Source organism: Urocampus carinirostris, chromosome 3 (genome assembly GCF_059441175.1).
Source record: "Urocampus carinirostris isolate Australia breed hairy pipefish chromosome 3, RoL_Ucar_1.0, whole genome shotgun sequence".
NCBI lineage: Eukaryota > Metazoa > Chordata > Actinopteri > Syngnathiformes > Syngnathidae > Urocampus > Urocampus carinirostris.
Window position 1 is genome coordinate 20,723,984 of NC_142351.1, and position 6,891 is coordinate 20,730,874.

At 39.0% G+C, this 6,891-nt stretch overlaps 1 long non-coding RNA gene across 1 annotated transcript; it reads right to left on the reverse strand.

Moving 5' to 3' along the window:
* Positions 1-675: 675 nt before the first annotated feature.
* LOC148369070 (uncharacterized) lies at positions 676-6,147 on the reverse strand. The gene is made up of 3 exons (XR_015849871.1): positions 6,087-6,147; positions 1,566-1,710; positions 676-1,430 (listed from the first exon to the last, which is right to left on the reverse strand). It is a non-coding gene; the product is annotated as an uncharacterized LOC148369070 (long non-coding RNA).
* Between the last annotated feature and the right edge of the window lie 744 nt (positions 6,148-6,891).

Genomic DNA, 6,891 nt, shown 5'->3' on the forward strand with positions numbered 1-6,891 from the left:
TAATAGTATTTCCAGAGTCAGATTTTTGCAATATTCCTGAATTATTTTTATTGTATAACCGTACTTTATCTTGAAGTATTTTCTAGTATTTTTAGGGTATTATTTTGTAATATTTCCATGGTTCAGTTTTCGTAGTAGTTCTGTTGTAATAATTATGCATCAGTGAATTTGTGTTAGTGTTATTTTTATAGTATTTATCTAAAAGTATATCCATTTTAGTATTTTCGTAGCATTTCTTTAGTATTTTTAGGATTACTGTAGTTGCATTCTTGTAGTATTTATGTTGAAATATTTCTGTGTTATGTTTATATCATAGTATTACTCGATGCGAATTTTGAGTATTTATTTTCTCATCAGAATAAAGACAAAATGTATTAGGTCCGTTTTCAAGCACCGCATTTGATATTTAGATTTGTCGTATTTTTGCAGTATTATGGTCGCAGATACACAAAAGGAAAATGAGGGAAAAAGTCTGCACCAAAAAAAAAAAAAAAAAAAGTTTATTACTAGATCGATATTTACTATTATACATATGGTCATTATATTTTGACAATTTTTATTTGGCAGGCCAGATGAAGACGACTGACGGCCTGCGTGTGGCCCCTCGGGTTTTTATTTGCCCATGCTGCTCAGCACCCCCAAGGCTCTGTTTTTAATATTGCCCCTGGTTGAAACGTTGCGATTCTGCCACATATTGATCCCATTCGTCGTGTGCTTGTGTCAAGTGAAGCTTGAGAATAAAGCCAATAAAATTAATTTTTGACACCACAGACAGTAATATTAATATTTGAAGACTCAATGTTTTCACTAACATTTTATCAAGGTCCTTCAAGCTTTTGCACATGTATAATCTTATAGTTTATTGTATTGGGATGGGGGAATCGTAAGGGAAAAGCATACATTTACAGTACTTTTATCACAAGTTTACAAATTATATCTATCTCTATCTATCTATCTATATCTATCTATCTATTATGAAAAAAATATGCACTATATTTTTTGATACATTCACTAAAGAGGATTAATATATCAAGAGTTACTTTGGGGTGGCACGGCAGATGAGTGGTTATTGTGTCGGCCCTACGGTCCGGGGTTCATTCCAGCAACTGGCCTCCATGTTTGTAGTTTGCATGTTCTCCCCGTGCCTACATGCATGTCAAGTAGATTGGCAGGTCCACCTTGTCCCTAGGTGTGAATAAGCGTATGAATGGTCGTCTCTGTGTGCCCTTCGACTGGCTGAAGACCAGTTCTGGCTGCCCCCTGCCTAAGGATAGCTGGGATGGGATCCAGCACCCACACGACGCTTGTGGGGATAAGCAGTGCAGAGAATGGATGAATAGAGTTAATTTGGGTGTTGCAGGTTCTGAAATGTCATATCCTATTTTGTTTTTCCTTTCGCGGGGTAGTGTTCTGTTATTTGGTTTTGATTCCTGCAAGAAAAAAAAAAAAAAAAAGAATCAGGGGTAGGCAGTTAAAAAAGTTTTAGCTTTATTCTACTCCCCTTGGACACATGTTTATGCCAGCACCAGAACAGAGACAGGGCGCACTTGCGTTGCGTTTCTCACATGTTTTATTGGAAGATGCAGAAAGGGTTGCGTCCACTATCCGGTGATTGCTGGACGCGGGAAGCAGGTCACTCTGAACGTGGAAGTGGATCTTCCGTGTCGAGTGATGGCGGTGTCGGGAACGGAAACGGGTCAGTACCCGGGACTGAGAGCAAAAACGTGGTCAAGGTCAGAAGAGAGTCGTAAACCAGGAAAGGAGTATAGATATGGTTGGGGACAAAAGAGGTCGAAAGCCGGAACAGGAGAGACGAAGTGGTCAGGATCAAAAACGGGTTGAAGCCGGGGAACAGACAGGAGTAAAAACAGATGGCAAACCTTTTTGGACCCTGACTAGTGTTAACAGCTTTGCAGACGGACTGACAACAGAGGACAGATAGGAATGGGTTTACATAGGGACAGGGCGCCAATCAGAGTGCGAGGCAGTTGCCGCCAAAGGAGCGGGCACAGGTGATTCATATCGGTAATCATGACAGTTTATGTATTATGTCATTGTATTGTACGGATGTTTTGTGTGGTACATTAGTTCATTTGTATAAAAAAAAAAAATAGAAAATAGTAAATTGAATCAATGCCAAAGAGCTCAACTTCAAAATAATCAGTTATTTGTGTCTTGGTTTGGGGAGATTTCGGACACAGCAATAATTAAACAAGCTAGCTTACATTAGTTTGTTAACAATACATCCAATAGTGTGTGTGTGCTGGTAAACATAGATGATGCAACCAAAAGCAATGGTTTAGTGTAAGAGGTGAGTTTTGACTTGACACATTAATGGGGACTCAAGCGAGCATCCTTAAGCATCTTGAAAATTAGCTTTACTTCGTCAATAAATGAAAACACTGTACATGGCATACTGACAACTGTCTATGTGATACTATGCAGCAATTGTTGCTTTAGGCACCCATCCATCCATTTTCTTATCCTCACTAGGGGACTTGAGCCCGTCCCAGGGAGTGGGCAGGGGCCACCCCTGAATTGGTTGCCAGCCAGTCACAGGGCACGTACAACTCTTGCTCATTCACACTGGCCAATTAACCGGACATGTACGTCTTCAGAATGTGGGAGGACACAGTCACGTGATAGAACATGCCAATTCCACACAGGAAGGCTGCAGTAGCTGGACTTAAACCCTGGACCTCCACACCCTGGGGCTGCGGCGCTAACCACCTAGCTGCCTTGCCGCCGCGTTAGGCACCATACAGAGTAATTTGCTGAGAATAAACATCGATATGAAGAAAAAAAAAGGGCTGTCTGTAGGGTATAACTAATAATCCGCCACCCAGCGGGTTTACTTCTATATTAAGGCAAATTGTTCCCTCCCTCACATTACCTACTTTAGATGTTTCTTTTAATTTTTTTCAACCAAATATTCCTCGGAGTAGATCTACAATATGGTCTCCAACAGCCTTTTTATTTCTGATCTTGCCTGCAGCGCTATGAGCATTATAAACTACGATGCGCTTTTTACACATAGAAACTAGAAAGCATCTATGTTGAAAAATTGGTTGGGTGTGTACATGCGTTTTCCTTATGGTCACCAGCCAATCTGCTGGATCAAGAATTCTTTCTGTGTTGCGGAGGATGACATATTGATTCTTTCCACTAAAATTTCCTTAACATAACTTTAATATCAAAACACACAAAAATCCAATTAGTGTACGTTTGTCTTCATTTTTGTTCCAATTACAATTGCATCCTACAGGTCCGGTAAACATGTCACCAAATGCTAGTCATGGAGAGACGATAGCTTGACTTTATCAATTGATCAATTTTTTTCCAATGATTAAGAAAACAAGATAGTGTTATGAGCATAATAATATTGACATAGATATTGCAGAAAGTGCATATGTATACTCTTTTTTTCGTCTATCTGACCATTCGATTTTATACAATTCAATTTATACTTGACATGAATCCAGTAGCTCTGATAAAACGTAAAATAAAATTGCAATTGTCAGCGTATGCTACCGCCAGTACATTCGACCCAATTTGAGTTGTGATAAAAGACTGAAATACAATATGGACTGGATGTGTGCCGCTTTCGGCGTTGATGCATGATAATCAATATTTAATTAATAGAAAATGTCAAATTACCATGGGGTTCTGTTTGATGTAACTACACAGAGAATCAGTAAGAGAAAGTAAATTAATGACGCAAAAAAAAAGCAAGCAGTGCTTAAACTCAGCTAGATGCCTCGTTTGGTAATTTAGGTATTGAACTTCACTAATTCTACAAGCATTAGGAATTGCTTTCCCTACTTCATGGTCGATGCATCTCTGAGATTGATCTGAAACTTAGAGGGCGATGTCTGTGAACGAATGTGTATCTAATTGCTCTAATCATTTTGTGACAACCACCAAGCTTATCTATCACCGGTATACAGCCAGTTCTTGTTACATTAAGTCACGCATATCCCCAAAAAAAGACTAATCCGACAACAGTCAAACAGGTACAATGCACAGTCAACCAATTCGTAATTTCAATTTAAACTATCAAGGACATGCAAAGTGTCCATTTTGGAATTAAAATCTCTTTTGTCATCCTCTGAATGAAATAACTATTAGCAATTAAAACATACGAGTTATACCAGCGAGTTTAAGTTAAGTTCCGGCACAGAGGAGAACAGTTACTTGCACCGATGTTATCCTTGGATGATTGATATGCACAGTCAGAATCTCTATTGTGCAAAGCAAGAAAGAAACATTTGTCAATGTCAGAGCTGCTCTGAAAACCACAACAGGGTATGAAATCGAATTCAGGCGAGAGAAGGCTCAAAGCACTAATTGAGCTGATGCAGGATATACAATGTAATGCTGTGGTAGTTTAACAAAAAGTTAGGTTGGTGCGGCTGTTAAATGTTGCCCATTCTATATTTTTAAGACAATCACACGTTGTATTATAGTAGGAAAACATTAATAAAGTCTTCAGGCTGAACTGGATTGTGAAAGGCATAATCGTAAGGAAACTGAATCAGAATTAGTTATTTGAAAATACATATTCAAATGATTCATTCCACCTAATTATTTGTTAATGACCGTCACGGAACTTGTTAAACAACGAATACTGTAAACTACACTGTTCTACGAGCCACATAATTAGAATAAACCTTTAAATTCGTGACACGGTAGTGACTGTTTAGTCTCACAGTTAAGAGGTTCCGGGTTCGATTGCAGCTAACTTCTGTGTGGGTTGTCAAATCAAATCAAATGTATTGGTAAAGCACTTTTCTGGCAATAAATTGCCATTCAAACTGCTGTAAAAAAACATTTTGCATGAATAGTGTCCCAAAGCTTGTGTTTTCCAGACACTCTAGTTTTCTTTCCTAAGTTACTGAATTGCATGTGGAGCCTGAGACTAGAAAGACCAGTCTTCTTAATGTGTCTAAAACATCGGCAGCGACAGCAGGAAGCCAAAAAATTACCTAAACTCATTCCACACCAATGAAGCCGATATGTAGCTTGAATTTTTCTCCAAGAAAACATGCCGAACCTGGTCATAGATTTGACGTGTGTGGGCAATAATATTGAGCAATCATTGTTTTGTCCCAACCAATATTTTATGATCACTTAAAATGAAAAACGATCGCTCAACCTAGCAAATCATATTCTCTTCCAAAAGAAGCCGAGGACCAATGTTTCCCCACTTCATGTGAGACTTATGGTAAACCCTCAACCTACATCCTTTGTGCCTAATATTGCTAAAACTCATCCCGCTTTGTGACTCCTGCTTCAGTTAACCAGCAAGTGTATACAATTGAGCAGTAGCTGAGACTAGCTTGGGGTGACGCGAGACGTTCTCTTTTTCCCAAGGGGGCATGACTGAAAATAAATGAGAAGCACCGGCTTAAACTGGTGAGCAGGGTTGGGTAGGGTTACTTTAACTGGATTACTCAAATACAAAATATGCTAATAAAAAAACAAAAACTAAATATGAATACAATGATGACTCACAACACATGGTAAGCTTTCTCTCCTGGCTTTGATCTCCAGCAAAACTAACTTAAAATGCGACTGAAACAAAATGAAAATAAATCCAAACAGCTTGCCAACATCATTTTTGCCATTCCATGTATTCCGTTACTCCCCAAGCCTGAACAAAATTTAGTAATTTTATTCATATTTAGTTTCTTTTGTCTTTTATTAGCATATTTGGTATTTGAGTAATCCCAAAGTAATTGAAAGTAATCCGGTTAAAGTAACCCTACCGGTGAGTACAATTATGTTTCAGTGTCTTCCCTCTTTCGATCATTCTCTACACCTCTGGTCGACAATCTTTTTAAACCTAAGAGCTACTTTTTTGCTACTGATTGGAGCAAAGGGCTACCAGTTTGAAGTAGAAACATATTTTATTAGTGTGTTGTTTTGAGTTATTATATTAATACCGGGGGTAATTATTAGAAGTGTTAGGTTTTCCAAATGGTTGGACCCTGAATGTATAGATGTGAGACAGAAGAAGTTTGGTGGCGGCAGCAGGGAACCGGTACGAAAGGAAACATGGAGCAACAAATAAGAAGGAAACTCACCGAAAGAACATATTGATAAGTGCTTCGTTCCAAGGCAGGGATTTAGAATCCTATCAAGACTGATTTCAGCAGCAACAACTGCCACAAAGGCCAGGCTTTTATAATGGGTTATTAGCTGATTGGAGGCAGGTGTGTCTCATCAGAGCAGCCGCGCCCCCTCACACACAACACCTGCAGGAAAACTGAGGAGCACAAAACACAAACAGAAACAAAGAATTTAATAAGAAGTAGGGTTAAAATAAGTACAGAGTGTTTCCGATATTCAGTGGTTAGCACATTTGCCTAACATGCGAAAAGTCCCCGGTTCGGGGCAGGGTTGAAAAATGTTTTGGCCTGAGAAGGGATGGGTTCCACCAGGCTGTACTTGCCCAACACACACGTTACTGGAAATGGTGCCACTATAACCCTTGTGGCTAAGGAATCCACCCATGGCCCACACTATCGCAAAAACATCGTTTTTAAAGACACTGATCATGTCAATCATTTCTCCTTTACTTTTCAGTAAAAGAAAAGTCCATTAATCCAAGAGTGGGTGTGTCTTGATTAAAATATATCAAACAATCAAATTGGTAAAAAATAATTCACCTAAAGTGTGTGTAGCCACCCTTCAGACTAACTAAACAAGGTTTTTCATACGTTTCCCTGACATAATGATCTAAAAACGAATGTGGTTCTCCAAAAAGGTGAGACAGGTTTTGAAAAGAATAAAGTCGGCTGTCGGGAGACCAGAACAGACCAGGAAACCCGAGAGCATTCGTTAGAGTTCTTTATTTAAGATAGCGTTCAGGGCTTGCGGGAGACGTGA